The sequence below is a fragment of the Canis lupus genome, chromosome 26 (genome assembly GCF_003254725.2).
Source record: "Canis lupus dingo isolate Sandy chromosome 26, ASM325472v2, whole genome shotgun sequence".
In the NCBI taxonomy this organism is placed as follows: Eukaryota; Metazoa; Chordata; class Mammalia; order Carnivora; family Canidae; genus Canis; species Canis lupus.
The window spans coordinates 12,869,198-12,894,189 of record NC_064268.1 but is presented as its reverse complement, the minus strand read 5'-3'; the positions used below and the strand labels follow the sequence as shown (position 1 = coordinate 12,894,189).

Below are 24,992 nucleotides of genomic sequence, written 5' to 3'. Positions count from 1 at the left end.
TCCTACCTGGTGGTAGTAGACATTGAGAGAGAAGAAACTGCTCTATGCTCAGGCACAAAATACTCCTTCCAGTCAGTTAGATTGGACCAGTTTAGATAACATTCTCTCCCTGGATAATAGAAGATGCTTATTAACTTAGACTCAGCAGCTTCCGTATCTGGAGATGGAGATGGAGTGGCTACTTGGCTAAAATCAGAGTTCTGTTAGGTTTCTGTTGGGAACTGTAAAGTTTCCATTCATCTTACAATAAACTCCCATCTCCTTAAGATGGCCTGAGAGTGCTTTATCCATAAAACTCAGAATGCTTAATTAATGCACCAGTAAAAGATTCAAAGGCAAGATGCTCCAAAAGAGTTGAAGGCGGAAAGGGGAAAGAAAAGGATAGAAGGAAAGACATGGCCATACCTGCCAGTGAGCTTCCAAAAGATTGAGGGAAGAAGCTGTTGCCAGTGACCTCCAAGGCCATTCAAGACAATTTGTGTGATGGAGAGAAGACACATGGGAAGCCACTTAGGAATATCTTAGGCAACTTATAGATTAGACATGAAGAGGGGGAGTTAGAGAACTACTACTCTGTATGGCCAGAGAGACCATGAGTAGTGCAACAACTCACCATATAGGGTAAGAGCATCCAGCTGATGCCCCAGTTGATGGCTGCATTCAGGATGACATACAAGTGTCATTCTAAGAGCCAGTGTGATTTGCAGTGGCCCTTGGAGCAAACTTTGTGAAGGATCCAGAATTCTGATGAGTGACATCTTTGAACTAGTCATATTCCAGAATTTTCTTTCTTAGCTTTACTCTCTGTCTTTGTAAAACTATTCCTTGGGAGTTTGGATGTCACTTCCCTTTTGTAGGACTCTTTCTGGAGATGACCTGAGTATTTTCCTGGTCCTATTCTCTAAGAAGCACTGTGTCTAAAGGACAGAGGATGGTCTGTCTGAGTTAGGGTAATCCCAGGGTTTTAGGTAAGCTCAGGGTAAACACCAGGTTTCTCACTCAGTTTTGTTATGTGTGAAATAAAGAGAATAATGTCTACTTGAGATGTGTGATCCAAGGATCAGATTTAATAGATACAATGGATCCAGGATAGCACTTACTCTGCATTTTGGGGGAAATCTTGAAAAGTGTCTTGCCCTGTTGCTCCAGTCCTCAAGATCACAGACTACCTTTTGTTCTTATGATTTCATTCATTCATCTCCTCATCCACAATGCCAACTTACAGTACAGCTTTGCTGGGGAATAAATTTGTCCTCATCTTGAACATTCAGATGCAAGTCCAAAGGCACTCTTCCTGCATGCTTGACTTTAATTTTGCTCTTTGTTTGGGTTCCTTTCAGCCAGGTTCTGGGGACTTTATATGATCTTCTTTTATTTTTTTTAAAGATTTTTATTTTATTTATTTATTTATTTATTTATTTATTTATTTATTTATTTATGAAAGAGAGAGAGTGAGAGAGAGAGCACAAACAGAGGGGAGGAGTAGAAGGAGAGGGAGAAGGAGAAGCAGACGCCTCGCTAAGCAGAGAGCCCGATGTGGGGTTCCATCCCAGGACCCCGCAAATCATGACCTGAGCTGAAGGCGGACACTTAACCGACTGAGCCACCCAGGTGCACTATAATTTTCTTTTAAAGTGGTGCACATTTGGACATGATAAATGGAATCATGGTATTTCAAGGGCAGATCTAGGTGTTGACACTAAAAGTAACCCAAAGTGAAAGTGAAATTAAACTCAGGAGTGTCAAGAAGGGTGTCTTAGCATCTCCATCTGAATATTAGAATGAGGAGAATTAAAAAAATTTTTTTATATCAAGCAATAGCTGTCAAAGAGTATATAGAAAGCAGAGAGAGAGACGAAGGGGGTCATTTGAAATTCTCAGATTTTATGTCCTCATCTGGATTCTCCTGCTGAGAAGCAGGCTGGACACTCAGACCTGGAAACCCATGCCAGACATCTAAGTCCTAGAAGTCCACTTCTGATGGTATTTGGCAACATTGGGCCTCTTTGGGCCAAGGGTTTAGTGCCAAGAGTAATTGTGATTTACGCCCCTAACCCCTTTGGGTGCAAAATGGTTTTGATTAGATGCATACCATGTTTATTAAGCCTTGCACAAAGCAGGCTGGGGGCTTGACTGGTCTGCCATAAAAGGGAGGGAGATTTACACGGCTCCCTGCAGGATTCATTTAATCTCTTGGGGATTTACTGACCTTCAATTAGAACTGTTAAGTACTGTTTACACGGTCCCTAATTCATACAAGACCGATGTAAGTTTGAATTTTGCTTTCATTAAGGACCTATGAATCAAGGAAATAAAAATAAAAAGTCTTTGCCAAGCAAGATGTGATTTGGTTAAAAACAAAAACAAAAAAACTGAAAGCAAAAAGCCACTGGGAGTTGAAAGCCTTACTTTGCCATAATTTAGGAGTAACCTGATGCTAAAAAGTTCATCTATTATTAGGATGGATTTAAAAAGAAAAAACAAACAAACAAACACCTGATCTGAGATTATTTGCATGAAGATTAGTTTTGCAGTTTTAAGATTCTTTCTTACAGAGAGTTGGGACAAGACAGATCCCTTGATTGTTTTTGGTTGTTCAAAAATCAGGATTCCCTTCTATTTACTAGAAGGAAGAGTGCAATTCATCCCATGTAGGAATCCATTGTACACACAGAAATTGCCTTTTAGCTATGTCTTTGAACTACAGAACATGGACTCCCGTTGGGTTTATAAAGGATACCAGGGCTACACAAAACTATGAAACATCATCCCTGTATTATTTAAGGATTTGAGGGGAAAATATAGTATAAAAGATATTGGAAAAGAAGAAAAAAATATATTGGAAAAAAAAAACATTACAGTGTTGGATGAGAAGTTCCAAATCCAAATGCCCACAGGGAATAAGCAGGTGGGAAAATGAGTGAATTAGCCTCGGTGGGCACTAGTTGAGGAACCTATTTCCATCTAAAGACACCCATAGCTTGGCAACAGGCTCAGTAAACACTGTTGCATGAATTGCTAGATGTTCACTGTTTCTCCTGGTGTTGGGACTTCTTTCCAAGGAGAACCCTATACAAAACATTCAGAGCCACAGCCTCACCCCAGGAGAAGTGATTTTATTTTATTATTCTTAAAGATTTTTATTTATTTAAGTAATCTCTACAGTCCACTGTGGAGCTCGAACTCTTAACCCTGACATCAAGAGTCACATGCTCTTCTGATTGAGCCAACCAGGAGCTCCCAGGAGAAGTGATTTTAAATCCTTTGACACATTATAGGCATTGCTTCCAATTTCTGCTGGGGAAACAGAACCCTTAGGCTGTGATGGCCTACAGTTGTACAAAACAAATTCGACACCAGGGTAGCACGATAATCGCCGTGATCACAGTCAACAATGATCTTGTCCACGTCACGTCCCCGAATGCTTCCGACTATCCTGTGTGCTGTTTGACAGATGGGGAAACTGAGGCTCAGCAAGGTGAAGTCACCTGCTCAAGAAGTAGCAAATGAAGTCTTCCACTCAATCTCAGAGCGCAGAGCCTATGTACTTGGCCCTCACATGATGTCACACAGAACCTAGGATGGAATTCTGGTGCTTCTCTTTATTATGTAATTTGGTCTTCATCTAGAGTAGAAACTGGGCATAGATCTCTACACCGCCTCGTTGACTTCGATCCATTGGTGTCTTTTCCTGTGGAATATTCCCTGAAAGGTGGGGAGCTTGGGACCAGTAATGAAGGAGGGGTCTGATGAGTCACAATGACGTTTTCTTACTCCTGAGACCTACTGGTGAAGCTGAGAAGTGAGATTCCTTTTCCCACTGTCCAGAGAATAGAAGAATTTCAATGTCAGATGAAAGAATGAGTTGGATCAACACCCACTTTGGTGACCTGGTGATGAATTCAGCTCTTGCCTAGATAAATTGCAGAGGGTATTTGATGGAGGAACTCTCACACCTTTACCCTTAGTGGCTTAAAGTCTCTGTCTTAGGTTGGGTTTTTCCAGAAGTAACTACGATTTGAGGACAGATTGTTTAATTGGGAGGCAATTCCCAGGAAGCCCTGGTAGGGAAATAAGGAAATGAAAAGAGTATATTAATAAGAAAGTTACAGCCCTGAGGTAGGGTTGCCAGATAAAAGACATCCAGTTACATATGAATGTCAGAAAAACAACAACTCATTTTTTAGTGTATGTATGTCCCATACAACATTCCTATACTATTATTCATTGCCTATCTAAAATTGAAAGCTAACTGGGCTCACTATATTTTTATTTCTTGTGTCCAGCAGGCTTACACTAGGAGCTTCTGGGAGATGATGTGGAGCACACTTCAGAACTGTCCCACATGAAAAGCAGGGAAGCACAGTTATTTACCCTTTATCTTACATTTGTCATTGGTTGAGGTCTACTCCGGGTTCATCAGCTCCTTAGCACTTCCGGTCTGTTCTGTACAAAGCTGGACTCATTCCTTCAGGTAGAGAAAGCCCTAGACAGGAAGACACACCTAGGACTAGGGTGAGGGGAGCAAGGTGCCTAGGCTATAAAATTTCAGGAGCCGCTCATTCTGAGGGACGTGCAAAGACATAGTCAGCCTCATTTCCTGCCTGCTGGCCTGGCCCTGGCTTACAGGAAGAGGTCTCTGGCAAGTGTGGAAACCCCAAGCAGTGAGGGGATGGGGGCAAAGCATCAAGAAATCTGCTATAGTCTGTAAGGATGACAAGATAGAGGATGCTAGGTAGGAAATCTTGTTGTCTTCCCTGAGTTTTAAAGATTTTCCTTTAGCGTGAGGTCCTCCAAACTTATGAAGACCTGCCTGTTTTAGACACGAGAAAGAATTTACTCTGGCCACTGGGTACCTTGGTCCCTCTATGACTTGCTTATGTGTCCTTCTTTCATGTTCCCTTTTAATGGCCCAGTTATTGAGCACATCACATCTCTTGTGTAATCATCGTGTAATAATCATCTAATCCAGGAAGCTGGACTAGTAGCTTTCTGTGGCTGCCATTTTTTTTCTTGGAAGAGATGATACAGGTGATATCAGTCTGAACAGTCAGGAGAAGGAGATGAGGAAGGGGGGCTTACCCAACTTCAGTGAGCACAGACTCTCCCCATCTGCCCTGTATGGTTGCAGGGTGGTGCTGGGAGGCAAGAAATACGACCTTTGCTCCACTTATATCTTTCTCCTACCCTTATGTTCACAGACTGATGTGTACTATCTTCTTGGTTCTGGATGCTATGCCTGGTGATTTTATCCACAGAGGTATATGTGGGGGCAGTCTGTTTTAGGCGACTGAAGGTTTTAATTCTCAGGAGAAGGTATGGTTTTCCTTGGGTAGGCTTTCTAACTTGCTATGCTGTCAACAGATTTTTCAAGCTGTTTAGGGTTCTCTGATCTCTTAGACATCTTTGCTTACTTACATTTCTTTATATATATATGGTATAATGGTTTTGAGCATGAACTTGAGACTTAGAAGTGGGTGTGAATTTGACTCCCAACAACTGTCAGGTCTGAGACCTGGAAATCAGGCAGATTACATAACCTTTCTGTACTCAAGTTCCCTGCCTTTGGAGTGGGGATGAGAATGATATTTATGGTATAGAGTTCTATAAGAGTCAAGATAGCAATATCATGCTCTAATAATTACCAGTCTCTAATTCTCAATGGACTTAGATATCAAACAACAAAGCTTATTTTTTTATTCATGCTACATGTTCTTTGCACATCGTCTGCTATCATCCTCATCCTTGGACCAAGAGTAATAACCCAAGAACATTTACAAAAACATAAGATATTGCAAGATAAGTTGGAATAATGAGTAGGGTCAACACCTACTTTGCTGAACGGATAGTGAGTTTAGCTCATCTTTAAATAATTCTAAATGGGATTTGCAAGATCAAATGGATTACTATTGCTGTTTCAGAGTAGGTAATCCTCCAACAACTGGAATTTGATTACCGGAAGATGGGGAGGGGGGCAGCAGGGAAATGATTTCAGGAAAGTGACAAAATGAGAAGGACGAGAAGGCAGCCAGTATAGGGTATAGGATATGTTAGTGGACAAGTGTGGGTAACTGGGGCTCAATCCCAATGGTGACCAAGGTCTTACCAACTGGAGTGGCACTTCTCCTGGTGGCACGGGGAAGATTGTTTGCATTTGGGTCATGCACTGGCAATTAAACGCTCCAGACAGGCAGGAATAGGTATAATTTTCTCCCATACTCAATTGACCAGAATTAGTGACATGGCCCAACCCAAATGCAAGATACCTGGGAAGTGCAATTGCCCTAATAGGAGAAGAACCAGGCATTATTGAACAGCACTTATCTATCACAGGTTATATGGGATTCAATGAAATAATATTTGTAAAGCATATGTATAGAAACTAACTGGCAGACAGTGAATGCAAGATAAATGTTGATTGTTCTTTTGATTATGATGCCCTGCTAGATTATGAGCAATTTAAGGGAAAGGACCTTGTCTTACTTCTGACTCTAGTGACATTTATTGTTGACTAGTGTCCCACGTGCTAGGCACTTTGCCAAATAGCATCCCCACAGCAACCCCATGAAGTAGGTAACTACTGTTTTCAATCCTATTTTACAGATGGGGAAACCAATTCTGCATGGAATTAAGTCAACCTGCTCAGGCTCCTATAGCAAGTAAGTGGCAGTGAGAGAATTTAAGCCCAGGCCAATGCCCGTGCATTTGGCATCATACATTTGTACTTCCTGTCTTTGTACTGCCAGCCTTAACACCAAACTCTAGACAGTGGGGCTCCATGAGTATTTGCTGAATTGACTGGAGTAACTTTTTCTGACCTTGCAAGTGCATCAAAGACCTTCTACCTCCTTCTTCCTCTTGCATGCAGTCTCCTCCAAAATGGCCACGTGTCCCATTGTTTTACACTGTTGACCAACACAACCTCCTCTTGCCATCTAATTACCGTATGTAATTCTGAGATTTGTCATCTCTCATCACCTTCCCTTTCTCTCCTCTTCTCTTCCTGGCCAAATCCAGAGATTTCTCTGATGCCCTAGAGTTTTAAGGCAGGATATATCTGTGGGTACCATGACTACTCTTCATGTAAAAGGTGGGTGGAACATTGCAGAAATTTCCAAGGGTATTAGAATAATCTCCTTAAAAGTTTTAAGCACTTACTGTCACCTAAAATTGATACTCTTTTAGGGTTTTAATCTTTTTCCTATTCTGGTCATTTTAAAAAAAGAAATGGAATTTCATTTAGGGGTCCCTCTGGGAATCTGACAACTTCTCCTTCCTTTTATTCAGTTAAAGGCTGAAAATATCAGCCTGCTCTTATCTGATTCCTTGTCTACTAACATTATGTTCTGAGGAAAGCCCCCTCCTGCTCTGCAATTTTTTTTAACTTTTTTTTTTTTTTTTTTAGTGGTGGTGGGTCATGGTAGACAAATAAAAATCATTCTGAGGTTATCTGGGACCTGCCATTCCACACAATAGCAATAAGAACGTTTTCCAAATTTAAAACTCTGATGGAGGAAGTGGGTTACAATAGGAGCAACCTTTGACCCTGATCACTCATAATGGTTTCCTGGATTCAGGGATATTATGGGCTGGGGCCAAGGGTTTCAGCAGAGAGAACACAAGATGTGTTAAACTTAGAACACAATGTGCGAGTTCCGGGTGGGGCTGTCAGAGGGACATCTTTCTTTCTTTCCGGTGAAAATGATTCCTTTTCCAAACAAGGACCTGGCTGTTTCTTGTGGTCTGGCCAGTGTCTGTGTATTTTTGTTCTGCTGCTGGTTTGAAGAGGAATTTTGAGATATCAATGAATCTGAAAGTCTTCACCCTAGGGACCATTTCTAGGCATTCTTTATCCTCTAAATATCTATTAAATGACTGCTATGTGCCAGATACTGTTCTAGAGGTCAAGATCTAGCAATAAAGGAAAAAAAAATGCCCCAAAGCCCTGTCTTTGTGAAGCTTCATTCTGTGGCACAGTTCTTCAACCTCAGGGCTACTGACATTTCGAGCTAGAGAATTTGCTGTGGTAGGGGCTGTTCTGTGCATTGTAAGGTGTTCAGCAGCATCTCTGACCTCAACCCTCTAGAAGGCAGGAGCACCCCTCCCCAATCACGGCAACCTAAAAAATATCTCCAGATGTTGCTAAATGTCTAGGGGGTTATCTAACCAACCAAGTCACTCATGGTTGATAACCACTGTTTTATAGGAGGGAGACAAACCGTATACTGTGAAGTAATAAATAGGTAACAAAGAAATATAATCTGTCAGAGGTCAATAAAGACAGGAGGGTTGAGTCTCAGCAATGGGGTGGGGATTCGAGATTGTTATAATTTAAATGATGTAGTTGGGGAAGTCCTTCTAAAGAATGTGACATTTGACAAAGACTTGAGGAAAGCAGTGAAGTGAGCCACATGGCCATGGAGGGAACAGCCAGTGGAAATGCCCCGAGCATGCACAATAGCCTCAGAATCACCAAAGGCATCTGTGGAGGAGCGACAGGAGAGTGCTCAGAGTGGAGGCAGAGAGATCAAAGGAGGGCATGTCCAGACTATGCATTATGGGGCCTCTGTGGCCACTGTCAAGGCTTTGCCTTTCTCTAAGAGGAAGGGAAAAAGCGTAGTTCAATTTTATTTTATTTTTTTATAATAAATTTATTTTTTATTGGGATTCAATTTGCCAACTTACAGAATAACACCCAGTGCTCATCCCATCAAGTGCCCCCCTCAGTGCCCGTCACCCATTCACCCCCACCCCCCGCCCTCCTCCCCTTCCACCACCCCTAGTTCGTTTCCCAGAGTTAGGAGTCTTTATGTTCTGTCTCCCTTTCTCATATTTCCCACAGAGGCATGAGATGATCTTTCTTTCTTTCTTCTTTCTTTCTTTCTTTCTTTCTTTCTTTCTTTCTTTCTTTCTTTCTAAAAGAACTACTCTAGCTGCTGCTGGGTTGCAAACAGACTATGAGGGATAAGGAAAGAAGTAGGATCATAGAAAGTCAAACTTTGAATCTGGGCAACTTAAAGAAGAGTGTCTCAGTCCAGGCCTGGCTAGACACCTGTAGGCCTCTACAGACACCATCTTCCGTTCCATTAAATATGCGTACACAGTGGTGGTTGTAGCTGCCTGACCTGGTAGACTGTGTTGGAAAGACTGGAGATTGAATTTGCCTTATTTTCTCTGTCACCTTTTCTTGTTAGACTCTGTCCAGGGTAATGTCTTGATTTGATTTGATTTGATTTGATTTGATTTGATTTGATTTGATTTTTTTATTGGTGTTCAATTTGCCAACATATAGAATAACACCCAGTGCTCATCCCAACAAGTGCCCCCCTCAGTGCCCGTCACCCAGTCACCCCCACCCCCCGCCCACCTCCCTTTCTACCACTCCTTGTTCGTTTCCCAGAGTTAGGAGTCTCTCATGTTCTGTCTCCCTTTCTGATATTTCCCACTCATTGATTTTCATTTTGGAAACAGTATATGGTAGGTGGAAGACCAAAGGCCCGGGTAATTATAATAATTAGTAATATTTGATAGAAATAATAAGCTAACAGCTACCAGGCTCTTATTTGCCAGAGGCTGCACTATCCTCCTCTTGTGCATGATGTCCTTGAATTCTGGCCACCAGCTTCTGCGGAGGGTACCCATCTTATTATTTCTCCCACAACCCAGGTGAGGACACTGAGGCTTAGAGTTTTGGAGTGACTTCTTCAAATTGCAGAGCCTCAAACCTCATTAACTGAGAGGTGTCTGAGAGGACTATGCAGCCAACTGATGTGGAAGGTGGAAACTTCATGATTGCCTGGGGTCCCATCTCCGTGTTCAAAACTGCCCCTTCCATGTTCTGGGACTCATCACGAGATATTTGAGAGGAGTGAGCTGTGGGTAGAGGGCAGCTTAGAGCTAACCCTCACCTTTAGTGGATGGGAGCATGGAGTTAATAGCTCAGGCTCTGTCATCTGCAGACCCAGGTTCAAATCCCAACTCTACCCACTTAGGATTCTGTGATCTGGGTCAGTTACTTCACCTCTCTAAACTTCATTTTCCTCATCTCCAACACTGGAATAATAATGGCATCGTGGATGCTGTTGGTGTCCTGCCCATGTCTCCTCACCCCCACCTACCCTATCCAAGCCACTCATGGCTCAGTTCCAAAAATACTGATGTTCATCCCTCTGGCTTTCTCTGACTGCTGACCTGTGCTCAGCTCAGGAGGGGGCAGATCAGACTTGCCAGGTGGTAATATCCTCAGGAGTAGCCTCAACCAATAAATAATGACATGTGATGGATAAAGATTCTACTCCCTCATGTGTTCTCACAGCCCCTCAGGAGTCTGCAGCTTGACTGTGTCCCAGATACCCTCAGCATTGACCACTCACCTTTATTTCTCCTTTCTTTCCTGTCTCTTCTTCCCTCCCCATGCTTCCTTGGATCACCTCCCAAATAAACTATTTGTATCCAAATCTCAGGATCTATTTGCAGGGCAGGGGCAAAGGGGGTGCAAACAAGACATCCTTAAGATTGTTGTGATGGTTATGAGAAAGTGAATGTAAAGTATTTAGCATACTGTCAGATATACAGTAAACATTGAAAAATGGCAGCTATGACAATGTTGATGAGGGTGATGATGACGATGATGAACGTAATGATGATGATAATGATGGAGACAATGAAGATGATGATGAGGAGGAGAAGGAAGGAGAAGAAAAGGAAGAGGAAGAGAAGAGAGATAAAGAGAGGAGGAGAAGAAGGGGGGTATGTGGAGGGAGAGGAGGAGGAGAAAGAGAAAGAGGAGGGGATGGTGACCATGAAAAAATTAAGGCCCAAAAGGAAGAGGCAAGTGGAGAATAGTGGATTGAATGGACATGGGAAGCTAGAGCAGCTGCCCAGCCAGATCTACAATGGAGTCACTCCCTGTCCACATTTTCTCCTACCACCTGAGTTCATGAAGATTCCTACCCATGGTCAATGTTCTCTGGGAAAGAACCTGTCCCCTGTTCCTCCTGAACAGTTGACACTCAGTGAGTCAGTGAGCTATAGCCAAGCACCAATCCTGTATAAGATGTGGTAGGAGGGACAGAAATGGTAAAATGTGGTCTGAGCTACTTTTTCTTCATGGGGAAAGCCAAGCCTTCTGTTCACAAAAGTTCTTCTCGCCATCTCACTCTCGGACGTCATCTCGGATCCCGCCACTGGACAAGTGGACACACAGCCTTGGGACCTGTGTGAGTGTATTGTTTTGAGACAGTTGTTCAGCTTCCTGTGTGTGGTAGCTTATTTCCTGTCACACTCATTTGCTTCAGAACTCCCTGTTCTTGGATGAAAAATCATGGAAGTTTCCAAGTCAACAAATGCCATTATGTGTCTCACCTGTAGAAGAGTTGTTGAATTCATCTCCAAAGTTCTGTTGGCCAGTGGTTAAGGGATTGAAGTTAAATCTTTAGAAGGGGGAATGGAGAAATGTTGTCATTTGGTGGATGAGCTCTAAAAGGGTCAGAGCTGGGAGGCACGTAGGCAGCCACCTCTTCCAACTCTCCTTCATTTTACAGTAGCAAAATCAAGACACAGAGAGGTCACATTAGCACATGATGCCACACAGCTAAAAGATAATGCAGCCCAGAATAAAACTCATTGCTCTGCATTCCCACTCCATTGTTTTTCTTGCTCTATTATTATCCACCTCTTATAAATCAAGTTGCCAGAAATGCACTAGGAGCATCATCTGGTCAAGGACAAATCTTTTTGTGAAGTGAGCAATAGCTTCCTCGTTCAGCATTTTCATCGGTCTTGATTTTCATCTGTCAAGTTAAAAAAAAATCAGAACAACTCTATGCTTTAAAATAATGAAGCTATAAAGGATTTCTATTCAACCTCAATGTCACAGAAGCATGAAAAGCTACATGTTGAAATGAATGGTGGATTTTTCACTCTAAATAAAATGTAATTCACCTAATTGATTTGGTTGAATCTATGCCTTCTGAAGCTTTGTGTTTTCCAATAAAATGGCCAAGCCTGCTGAGCTATGTCTAGAGGAAGGAAAGCCAGAAAGAAGAGAGAGGCCCCAGGGAAAAGAGAGAGAAAAAAAATCAGGGCATAAATACATCAAAAGTCTCTTCTTTAAGACAGTAGAGAGAGCTCACAGAGAATCAGAGAAAACCACCTTTTTGGCACCCACTTGCACCTCAAAATTATTCATTTAGGTTTGTTTATTTATATCTTATTTTATTCCTCCAGAAAGAAGGAGGAAAAACAATGCCCTTCAGATAGGATTATTAATACACAGCATTTATTGATCATTATCATGTGCCAAGAACTGCATAAACATGATCCTATTCAACTTATCACAGTTACCCCAGGAGGCAAGTATTCTTATTCTCATTTGTAGTGAGTTAAAGCATGGCCCCCTAAGAGGTAGTCTACATGTGAGCTTATTTGGAAAAAGAGTCTTGCAGATATAATTAAGGTAGGGGATCTTGACATAAGATCATCTTGAATTATCAGGGTAGGCCCTACATCTAATGACAAAGGGCCCTTCATAAGAAGAGAACAGACATGGGGGCGAAGGTCATGAGAAGGAGGAGGCAGAGATTCAAGTGATGTGTCTACAGCCAAAGGACTCCAAGGATTGGTGGCAGTCACCAGAAGCTAGGAGGAAGGCATGAGCGCCTTCTCCTTCAGAACCTCCAGAAGGAACACTCCCACTGATACCTTGATTTAGGGCTCAATCCTCTGGGGTGCAGAGAAAATAGATTTCTCTTCCTTTAAGCCACTCAGTTTGTGAAATCTGTTCCAGCAGCCCTAGAGAATGAATATACCATTTTATAGGTTAAGGTTCCAAGGCCTAGAAAGTTCAAGTCATTTATGTATCCATACAGTCCAAAGTGCTATAGTCGGATTAAAATGTGCAGATCATAGCTGATCCCAACAGCAGGCCGGATTTTAAAAACAGCTTAAAATGGATAAAGAGATGCATGAAAAGCACTACCCTAATGTTAATGGTAACTATCTTAGGATGCTGGGTGGGGCAGTGTCATGTAACTCTTGCTTTCTTTATCGTTCTTTTATATACTGCCTAAGTTTTCTATAATAAACAATATTGAATAATTGGAAGAAAAAATTAAAGGGATTTTCCCTGAGGACAATGTACAACAATGTAGAGTGTTAACTGAAGGTTGCCTACAAACTTGCTGATAGGTGGTAAATAATTACTACAATTTCATCAGTCTGTCCTTACCTTGGCCTCCTGAAGTAGGTACTGCTGTTTCCCCATTTTATTTTTTTATTTTTATTTTTTTAAATTATTTTATTTTATTTATTTATGATAGGCACACAGTGAGAGAGAGAGAGAGAGAGAGAGAGAGAGAGAGGCAGAGACACAGGCAGAGGGAGAAGCAGGCTCCATGCACCGGGAGCCTGACATGGGATTTGATCCTGGGTCTCCAGGATCGTGCCCTGGGCCAAACCAGGGATCCCTGTTTCCCCATTTTATAGATGAAAATCTTGAGTCTCAGAGTTAGAAAGTACTGTATTTAAGTCTCCACTAAAGAGGATATACCCTTATCCTCACCATCCCTTTGGTCCTTCCTTAAGTCTAAATTACAAGGCATTTAGAAGCACACATTTTTGTTTTTCCTTAGACTAGTCAACGTCCAAGTCTTCAAAGTCCAAGCCCACATTATGGAGGGACAGAAGAAGCTTTCTTTTTTCCTTTTTTTCTCCAGTCCATTCACTCTGAGTGGAAAATCTGATAGTTCTCTGGTGTTAAAGACTCTAATCTGAGTGTAAAGAGAGAAGAGCAAACATGAGATCCTAATTCTACTCTTTTGAGGAAACCTAGAGGAAGCCTTGTTCTCTTAAGCTCACAAAAGAATGTGGATATTTTTCACAGGCAGGTTTAAAGCTGTGGTAAGCAATTTAAACCTATAATTTGAGTCTTGGGGGCTTGGGACTGGCTTTCCTACATTCTACGTTTTAGCCGAGAATATAGAGGACTGACTCTCTTATTTTTTTTAAATTCAAGTTGTCCTTTTTCAGTCCCATTGAGAACTCTGAGAACTCTAGAGCACAAACTATAGAAAATTGGAGTGGATCACACCTTAGCCTTGACCACTCACTGTCTGAAATGGCACTCCGTGCCCAGCACTTGACCATGTGCTATCTAGGCATTGGCTCAGGACAAACCTGAGCGGTGAGCATTATCATCTTCATTTTCCAGGTGAGGGAACTGAATCTTAATTGGTCAGGGAGCTTGAATGTGGCAGTATCTGGGACTGAGCCAGAAATATCTGTCCTCAGGCTGCTGTCCCCTCTGTGGAGCTGTCTCTTCATCCCTGTACATTCAGAACCATGTGAAGATGACTTAAAACCTCACAGATTAAATGTTTCTCCTCGACATCCAGGAGATCTGGATGTCAGAATCTGCATTATGCCCAAAGGCATCGCAAATGTTCTGGAAAAAACACAATTTAAGGAAAGTAACAAACTAACAGTAACAAACTAACAGCCCAGACCAGGTACTTACTGGACCACAGTCTACTCCTCACAACAATGTGATCCCAAAGAGTACTTTCCCCTCCTTGGGCCTATTTTTGCACTAATACATAAAGGCATTGTTGTAGGATTGCCTGGGATATCTCTGAAAGGTTATAAATTCTAAGATTTAGCTTTGACTTCTAAATCCGAATCTCCTGGGGAGAGCTTCTTAATCATTTAATTAATTAATCATTTATGAATTAATTAATTTAGCAGATACTTATTGCTATTTATTGGACATATGGCTGCCGGGGATGAAATGTTGTATTTGTCAGGGTTCCATCAGGAAACAGAAGAATCAACTCTGGTTAGGTTACTTTAAGGAGTTTCATAAAGGTGCTCAGACTAGGATGTAGGCAGGATATTAGAGAAGCATAAAGGGACAGTGTGGGACCTGCAAGCTAGCAACACGGGTTTTTCCAACCTGTAGACCTGAAGGAATGGGAGAATGTTACGCATATCATCTGAATTTGAGGGAGATAGCTTTGAGGAAGGACCTCCTTAGGAGAGCTGGGACCTTTATTGAGAAAAGATTTCCCAAATGAGTGGGAAAAATCAGTAGAGGGTGACAGGACATGAGAGACCTGCTCTTGCTCTGGGAGACGAACAAGGGGGTAGAGAAGGGGAGGTGAGTGGGGGGATGGGGTGACTGGGTGACGGGCACTGAGGGGGGCACTTGATGGGATGAGCACTGGGTGTTATACTATATATTGGCAAATCTAATTCCAATAAAAATATACACAAATAAGTCAATAAATAAACTTTCACTTCACTTCAAAAAAAAAAAAAAAAGATTCCCCTAACTTCATCACTGTTGATTGTTGATATTCAGAGTTAGATCCTTCTGTGTTGGGGGGAGGTTTCTATGCACTGTAGGATTCTTTGCATTAGCAGGATCCCTGGCCTCTATACCTGGAAGGCCTGCAGCACCCTCCAGACTTTGCCAAATGTCCTTTGGGGCTAATATAGGCCCCAGTTCAGAACCACTAGTCTAGAGAGACAGCCAGCTTGTAGTGACCTCCTGGAGTAGAGATGACACTCTAATGCCTCACTTCCCTTTCCTTTCAGTCTCCTACTAGGATTTCCCACTGGCCAAAACTCAACCAGAAGCCAGAAAGTGAGGAGGGATGCTGATGTATTCCAACAAGGTGGTTCTGAGCTGACAGTAGGACATAGAATGGTGGGTAGCAGGTGGAAAGGGGTAAACAGAAACACAGCACAAGTAGTCAATATGATGGGTAAGGCCTTCTCTAGGAGCTCACAGTCTCATGGTGATGGGGCTAGAAGAGGAAGCAGACAATAAACACATATACAAGGTAATTTCTGAGCATGATGAGGAATATGTAGACAAATGAAAAAAAAAAAAAACCAGCAATGTAACAGTGAATGGCTGAGTTCTTTGAACATGTGAACATTTAGTGAAGACCTGAATGATATTATGGGGCCAGTCTCATAAATATTGGAGGGGGAATACTCCTGGCAAAGGGAATAACATGTACAAAGGCCCTAAGGTCTGTATTCATTCATTTGTGTGCTTGTTTTTCCAGTACTTTATTGGGATGTAATTTACATATAGTAAAATATTCAAATAGTAGATGTACTGATTAATGACTTTTTGTAAATGTATTCAGTCCCATAACCATCATCCAGATTAAAATGTAGAATATTTCCATTTCCCCAGAAAATTCCTCAAATTGGGGTCCCCCTATCCTACCACTGTTCTATTGACTTCCATTGCCATAGATTGGTGTTGTCTGTCCTTGAGTTTCATATAAAAGGAGTCCTCCAGTGTCTGCTTTCCTGTGCCTGGCTTCTTTCACTCAGCATTTGGTCTATGTGATCCACTCATGTCGCATGTATTGGGAGTTCATTTCTTTCATTACTGAATAGTACTCCACTGTATGGACATACCACAGTGTGTTTATCCATTCTTCTGCTGAGGGATACTTGGGTTGGTTCCAGTTTGGCGCTGTTATGAATAAAGTTGCTATGAACATTTGCTTGTAAAGCTTTTTGTGGACAAATGTATTCATTTCTCTTGAACGCAATTTGAGGCCTCTAGGAGAGATGTGTCTTTCTTAGAAATTACCCATTTTCTGTTAGATTCTGACATGAAGCCAGGCTGGTAAACCACAGGAATGAAGGACTTCCAATGCCCCCATCCAGCCTGGAAATCCTAGCATTCGCCTCAATTTCCCCTGATCACTGCCAGCCTCAGCAAACACGTTAGGTCTTTTTCTTGGTTTATCATTATCTCCCGAATACCATGCACTCCCAAGACAGCTGTACTTGTGCTGGGTACCTGGGCAACCTTTCCCTGCCCAGCCCAGCCTCCCGCCTCCTCCGGGGGCGTGTGTGTTAAATCATGGCACAGCGGCTAATTCTTTGCAGCTTGCAGGTTGCTGCCTCCTTTTGAGCAGACAGGAGGGCGCCCTGACACAGTTAAAGATCACAAGCTTTGATAACCTGGCTTTCTGATTTATGATAGTCCAGGTCTCCGTGTTCCCCTAATGAGGGGAACTCAGAGTGTCAACCTGTTTATTAAATGCTCAGAACCATGTGTGAGCCGGGCCGAGGTAAGAAGTCAATCATATTTTCATTTATTCTGTCTGTCTCCCTCCTGTTCATTCAGCCCTCTCTCCTTGAGACTGTCAGCCTGCCAAATTCCTTCTTTTCATCTCTAGAGGGGAGGACTTGAGGACAGATCATTTGCGGAGACGGTCGGGGTCCGCAGTGTTTGCACTTTCCTACTGATTTCCTAGGTGTTTGGAAGTTAATGATACTCAACACCTCATGATTCTTTCCTATATGTCAAACAAAAGCATGAAAGGGAAAGTGGCCAGAGGCGAGAGGCAGGGGCACAGGGCAGGGGACGTGGTGGGGGGACAGAGGCACATCTGTAGCTTTCTCTTCGCGTTACCCCAACCCTACAGAGACTGGTGTCAATGCCAATGCAAGATGGATTAATATTCCTGAAGTTGTTGGGGGCTAATTCATCTCCTTTAATTCTCTTTGAAAAATTTTTTTAAGGAAAGGACAAATCAAAATAACGGATGGTCCAGCTGCTTTAGTATGTACTTCTTCTCACCCTTTTCCCCTTTGCAACTTGGTCAGTGTCATTTCCTTAATCTCCGGAGATCCTACTCTGATTCCTTTCAAGTGGCATCAGCTTTGTCTCTTAGATTTGGTCTTCTGGATATGGCATAAATATCTCTGCCTTTCAGAGGCCCCCCGGCTGGATTTTGTCCTTGGACGTGTGGGGGAGGAGGCTGAGCAGGCCATGTAGAGTTTCCCCGGGGAGAAGAGCTCTAGACAGCCCAGTCTGGAGACCCCTGAAGACTTTAGAACATCACAGTTGACAGGGGAACTTGGTGCTTTAAGCGCTCCTCAGTCGAGGTGCTGGTTTTTATTGTTATTCTGTATGTGCACTTTCATGATAAATGGCCTTGTTCATTAAAATACCCCTTGTCCCATTTAAGAAAAATCTTAGGAAGAAAATAATAATAATAATAATAATAATTAGCCTTAGGAAGAAGTTCAGGAATCTGTTCTTCCCATTTCTATTTAATTCTTGCATCCTGTATCTTGCCCAGTGCCCGGATTAGAATAGAAGCTACATAGATGTTTATTGAATGAATGAACAAGTGGATGGATGATTGAACAGAATAACTCGATTGTTCATTGCACAGTTTTTAACTTAAGTTTGGTCTTGATTTGTTTTCATATAAAGAACATAAATATCGTCTGGCCAGTGGCAATGTGAAATAGCTGAATACCTGTGGCAGAGACTAGTGGTCTTCCAGCATGTCCATTCGCTCTCCCTTCTTTAGTAACAGAAGCTCCATGTTTAGCTGGGGACTGGATCTCTGAAATAAAGGTTCCATTTCCCAGCCTCCCTTACATCAAAGTGTGGTAATAGGGCTCTGGCCATTGAGATTTTAGAGGTAATATTGTATGAATAATGTCCTTAAAAGACAGCTGGGACAAACCCTCTGCCTCTTCTTCCCTTCCTCCTTCAGTGTGGGTGGGATGTGGACATAAGGATGGAGCTCAAGCAGCCATCTCGGACTATGAGGTGGGAACCAAGAAAAGTAAAGCAGTAAGAGAAAGTAGCTTGGGTCCCTGTGGATTGTAAAACTGCCATATCAGTCTGGACTGTTTGCCTCTGGACTAAATTATGTGACAAAGCAAATTTCTACTTTGCTTAAGCCATATTTTGGGTTTTTCATCACATGTAACTAGACCTAGGTCTAAAGGATTTAACATGTTTTGAGGATCTGGAGCTTCACTCATTGAAGATAGTCAGCTGCTATGGGTTAAAATATCTTAAAGATAAGACACCTAAAATGCAATGGCCACAGGAAAAAAAATGGCCCACAGTCTGCTTATTGAGAAACAAAGATAGTTATCAATTAAAATCTTTGATAGAACAGAAATGGTTGACATTATTTTCTGAAAAATATATCAAAGAGCAACAATAAATGTTATAAGACCCAATTCTAGGGTGAACAGATAAGCAAGTAATTTTTAGGGGATGTACCAGGATCAGACTAAGCACGAAGCACCCAGCACAGAGCGTGGCATGACTCAGTGATTGTCAAATATCAGTTTCCTCCATTCCAATCTCCCAAACCTTCAGCACCTGCAGCTTTGCAAAGCAATCAGAAACCAGGTCTGGCAGGGCTTATTGTGTAAGGCTGACGTGTTGGGATGCTTTTCTGAAGCCAATAGAAAGACACAAAGAAGGCTTGTAATTTTAATTTTAGAAGATGTACATTTAGAAAGATCTCTGGCCATTAGGTCTCTGTTGCAACTACTTGACTCAGTCATTGCTGTGTGAAGGCCACCGTAGACCATATGCAAATGAATGGACGTGACTGTGTCCCAATAAAACTTATTTATAGGAAGTGGTGGTAGATTGGATTGGCCCACTGGTTATTGTTTGCTGACCCCCGGTCTAGGTAATTACATGAATAGTAAAAACAGCATGTAACAAGTAGGACAAGTGCAAGGTGCTATGAAACGCAGACCACTTTAGGAAGGTGGTCAGAAGAGGAGTCCCCTGAGGAAGTGACATTTATTTACTGCTGTGATGTGAGTCAGTGCTAACCTGACCAATAGGAGTTGTAGGGCATTCCAGCTCCAGGGAGGAGAGGGCACTCGGCCCAAGGAGCCGAACATGGTCCTCGCGGCTACATCAGGAAGAACTGGAGGGCTCCTGAGGCAGGTGGGGACAGACAGTCCTGGACTCAGAGGCCATTTATGAATACTGGGCCTGGCGGAGCAGTGGCGCTAAGAGGCGGAGAGTGCATTTCTGGGGCTGCATTTGCATCTTGAGATAGAATCCAGGGCAGGGCACTGATGAAGGGAGAAGTAGGAATAGTGGCTTCTGGCTGGCGCTCTTTGCTTCCTCCCACAGACACCCTGAAGCAGGAGGCAGCTGACTGCTGGACAAGAAGGCTGTCAGTTTCTGATGGATCAAGGGAGCCAGGAGGACAACGTCATTCCTGGTCTCTGGGATGGAGCTCTACAAACCTCACCAGAGGCCCCTCTGCAGGGGGCAGACCACTTCCACTAGTCCTGAGGCTTCTCTCTATTTTAAGATGGAAATAAATCCTGCCCTTGGAGAGCTAGCCCTTTGATGCTTGGTTTAAGGCAGAGAAGAATGTATAAGCTACCCATCTCTTTCCTTAGCTACTCCTCCACCCCATCATTTTTGTGGAGTCAAGATTTGGTCCAGAAATGTAAGATATCCTGGTTAACTTTGGTCTCACCTGTTTGTTCAAGCCACGTGGAGAAGAAAGAGTGTATAGGATTCTGGAATTCTGTGTCTTGCCCTCCTCTTCTGCTTAATCAGGAGGCTGCAGTTGTCTCCTATAGTAAAATTATCTTGCATTGATGGGGTGTGGTTTCCCGGCCTCCCAGGAAGGGTTGGCCAGAGGAAGGGTTTCGAGACAATGGAAGAGATGGAGAAGGGGAACATCTGGGGTATTTCTATCCCATCGCTGCTTCCACAGCATCTCCTGCGGCTGCTGCCTCTCTTTCCTGCTCCGAGAGTGCTCCTTCCTCTACTGTCTCAGCCCCACGGGCAGCCCTTTCCGGGGCTCTCCCACCTCCCGAGTGCGCCAGCTTCTGGCTCTGGCAAAGCAACCTTCTCTCGCTGTGCCTCCATCCAAGGAGAGTGAGAGCATCTTGTTCTCACCAGCTCTGGTTTGCTTCTCAGTCCCTCCATCCTCTGGGCAGTCAGTTCCCTCAATCAAACTCCTTCTGCTTAAAAGACCTTTCGTGGTTTCTGCTTTCTGATTGGACTCTGACAAATGCATATAACATCTCACAATTAAAAGGAGCTCTCTGTCCCCTGGTTTCATTCTTATTTTTATATGCACAGCCTCAGGGAAGACTTCACAGTGGATCCTATTACATCCTGCAAACAATGAAAAAGAGGGAAAATGTATCGCCCGAAGTCCTGGATGAAGGCCACATGTTTCAGGGGAGCCAAGGGCACCATTTTTTGAATCCCAGCTTCACAGAATATCTGAAGGCAGGCTTCAGGAACACAGGTCACTTCTCTGAGCCTCAATTTCTTGTCTCTGAAGTGTTGCTAGATAAAGCACTTAGCATGGTCTGATATGTAGTAGAAGCTCATCAGATGTTAGCAATGACAGTAGAAACTCTCTACCATCCTCTGGCTAATTGATCCAACAAATAGCTGGCTTTCCCTGCTGTCTGCGAACATAGCGTTCTGCGAGACTCCTTGCAGTTAGCTCACAGGTCTGACATGCCTACACGTTCCTGCCTTCGTCACCAGAGGCACGTATTTACTCAGCTTTAGTCATGCTGAGTCCCAGAGCTGTTCGACTTAGTTACACATCTTCTTAAAAGAAGACGCTAATGATGCTTCAGCTTCAGGATCCCTCACCATACAGATACCTTCCAGGGCCCCGAGAGGGATGCTATCAATGTGTTTGGAAGGTCATGATTTCTTTTTTAAATGTTTTAAATTAGTAAACTGGATTTTTTGAGAGCAATTTTAGGTTTACAGCAAAGTTGAGCAGAGAGTACAAAGAGTTCCCATAGACCCCACGCCCCGCTCCCCACACATACAGGGTCTCCTCCACTATCAACAGTCGACGAACTTACATTGACGCGTCATTATCACCCAAAGTCTATAGTTTACATTTCGGTTCACCCTTGGTGTTGTCATTCTATGGGTTCGGGCAATCGCGTGATGTATGGGCAATCGTGTGAGGTGTAGCCATGTAGAAGAGCTTCCCTGCCCTAAAAATCCTCTGTGCTTCCAATTCATCTTCTCTTCCTTTATCACCCCTGGTAACCACTGATCTGTTTACTGTCTCCATAGTGTTGCCTTTTTCAGAATGTCCTATAGTTGGAATCCCACGGCCTTCTCCGATTGGCTCCTTTCACTTAATAATAAGCATTCGAGATTCTTCCATATATTTTCATGTCTTGATAGCTCATTTCGTTTTAGTGCTGGATGATATTTATTATCTGGATGTACCACTGTTTATTTATCCATTCACCTACTGGAGAATATATGGGTTGCTTCCAAGTTTGGGCAACTATGAACAAAGCTGCTACAAATATCCGTATGCAGGGTTTTTTATGGACAAAAGTTTTGAACTCCTTTGGGTGAATACCAAAGAGCACAATCACTGGATTGTATGGTAAGAGCATATTTAGCCTTGTAAGAGACGCTCCAAACTGCCTTCCAAAGTGGCTGTTCCATTTTTCGTTCCCACCAGCCATGGAGGAGTTCCTGTTGCTCCACATTCTCCCCAGCATTTGGTGTTAGTGTTTTGGACTTTGGCCATTCTAATAAGTATGCAGTGGTACCTCATTGTTGCTTTAATTTGCAATTCCCTATTGACATATGCGGTTGACTGTCTTTTTAAATGCTTGTTTGCCATCTGGGCATCTTCTGCGATGAGGTGTCTTTTGTTCATTTTTTAATCTGGTTGCTCACTTTCTTATCGTTGAGTTTTTGTTTGTTTGTTGTTGCTGCTATTGTTTTTGGAGATGGAAGGGGTAGGGGCAGAGGGATAGGGAGAGAGAATCTTAGGCAGGCTCCACATCCAATGCAAGGACCAATCTCATAACCCCGAGATCACACTCAGGGCTGTGAGCATCTGGCTGGCTGGGGTATCTGTGGTGGTGTTGACAGGTCACCTCAGCTTGATGGGTTCGCTATTGCTTCTTTATGGAGATGCCAGGCCCAGGTTCAAAGATCAGAGGGCAACTGGGAAGAGCCTCCTTCCTCCCTCCCTCTCTTGGGCACTAGGGCCCCAAGCAGGTCTGTCTGGAGAACCCACTGTTTTCCTTTTGGAGACTTTGACTATCATTACCCATGTAGACTGGCATTCCAGCTGCCTTGCATCAAACCCCCAGCTCTTTCAAATCTCCAGTTAAAGCCTGAGCCCCAATAAAAGTTACCAGCCTAGGTTTGGGACAGGGGAGCCACACCTTCTGCACAGGCATGGGAGGCTGTAATGAGGCCTTGCCAGAAGGTCCAGACTTGGGCTGGAGCCTGATGCTGTATTCCCTGCTCCGAGGACACATGAGAGTGAGGTGTGTGTGTTAGCTGAGACCCAGAGCCTCAGAACAGCAGAGATCAGGAGCCAACCATGCTGCCACGGGAGCCAGCAGGGGATGTCTTTACTGGTCCATTCACAAGAGACAAAATTCCTCATGAGGAGGAACATGGATGCAGATATCATGGAGAAGCTACATTTTAAAGGCTTTAGTGGAAAAGATAAAGAGTTAAAGAACTAGAGGCAGCTTCCTTGAAATGTATGTCAATTAGACACAATTCCTTGCACATGGAGGGGATACACAGATATTTGGGAAATAAATGAAGGAATGGAGTATGGCCTTCCTTTTCGATGCTTTTCTGGAACTGACAGTCTGATTGCTTATATAATATATCCTGTAGAGGGCAAGGCTGGCAGCTGACCACAGAATGGGAAGGATGATTCAGATTCAGAACACTTCCCAAAGGCTGCTCTTTCTCTGCTCCCCAACTCCCATTTTGCAGAATCTTTAGAGCAGGGCTTGAAACTCCCAGACCTCCAGGGGCCAGAGGGTATTACAGGCGCGAAGTGGACAGGGGCAGGGCGTGGAGGGGACTTTGATGATCTGGAGGGCCCCTGTCCCCTCCGAAGGGGACAGCCACTGCCCAGGTCCACTAACTGTTGTCGGGCAGGGTGTTAGGTCCATGTTGTCAGATCTTGTGGCTACCAGAAGTCCACATTATTTGGTGTGAAATCTGCTACTTTTGAAAATATAGGTGACGAATTCAATTGTTTTAAAAGCATGGTATGGTCAAAACAAAACCCCCCACTTGAGGGCCACATCCAGATCTCAGGATGTCAGTTAGTAACTTTGGATTTAACATTTGTTTTCATCCACTCATCATCACCTATTGGTGGGGAGACATGCTCAGCCTGGCTCAGGAGGGTGAGGAGGACTTGGTAAGTGGGTGAGAGCAGGGCAAACCCAGCATGCCGGGCATGGAGGGCTGAAAAAGCATGTTGCACTTGGGAAAACTGAAGGTAAGAGGGCATTGGCTGAGACCTAGGGAGTGGTTTGTGCGTGTCTTGGGGTTGGGGACAGGTGGGTGATGTGATGCAAGCTGCTGGAGGGGTGTCAGCTGGGGTGGTGGCATTGTTGCAAAGGAGCCATTTTCACACTTATATTTTTTTAATTTTTATTTATTTATTTATTGCATTTTTTTAACTGGAATTCAATTTGTCAACATATAGTATAACACCTAGTGCTCATCCCATCAAGTGCCTGTCACCCAGTCACCCCATCCCCTTGTCCGCCTCCCCTTCCACTACCCCTTGTTCGTTTCCCAGAGTTAGGAGTCTCTCATTTTTACACTTAATTACCAACCAGGTGAAGAGTCAGTTGATTTCACTAATAACCCATGGAGCCTGTCCTAAAACATGAAGCCAGACGGGGCTTCCTTAAGATCTGCTTCTGGAGCCAGACTCCCTGGGTTCAAATCTCCATTTATAAGCGGCATGCCCTGAAACTACTTATGCTCTCATGCCTCAGTTTCCTTGTCTATAAAATGGAAACAATCATCGCATACTAGATTTGAGGAGTTCATTCATGTCACAGGCAGGCGAGCACTCTGCCAATGTTCCCTCTTTCTATTATGACGCCCCCCTACCCTTCACTGTTACCTAGACAGCCAGACACGGTCATCCGTGATGTCTGGTACTGGCCCTGGGAAACCACGGGCCGTGAATCAGGGGTTTAAAAGCTCTTTTCCAGAGCTGAAGATTCTGATTTCTTTGCTGTGCAGAGAGGAAATAAAGCTCTGCTCTTCTAAATGGACTGGGAGGAGTATGAAATTACGACTAAGTCGGTTTGGAGCTTTTGTGCAGGGCTTTCACGAAGGATCAACCATTAATCATGCGCAATTACTCTGACCTTGGGTG

The 24,992-nt window shown here is 43.4% G+C and overlaps 1 long non-coding RNA gene across 2 annotated transcripts; it reads left to right on the top strand.

Moving 5' to 3' along the window:
• The first annotated feature begins 3,595 nt into the window (after nt 1–3,595).
• Nucleotides 3,596–21,458, top strand: LOC112676610 (uncharacterized). 2 transcript variants are annotated; one of them, XR_003146617.3, is made up of 5 exons: nt 3,596–3,712; nt 4,287–4,474; nt 5,202–5,316; nt 6,604–6,659; nt 15,595–21,458. It is a non-coding gene; the product is annotated as an uncharacterized LOC112676610 (long non-coding RNA). The 2 variants fall into 2 exon arrangements; XR_003146618.3 differs by having other exon boundaries at nt 3,602–3,712; nt 4,290–4,474.
• Nucleotides 21,459–24,992: the final 3,534 nt, after the last annotated feature.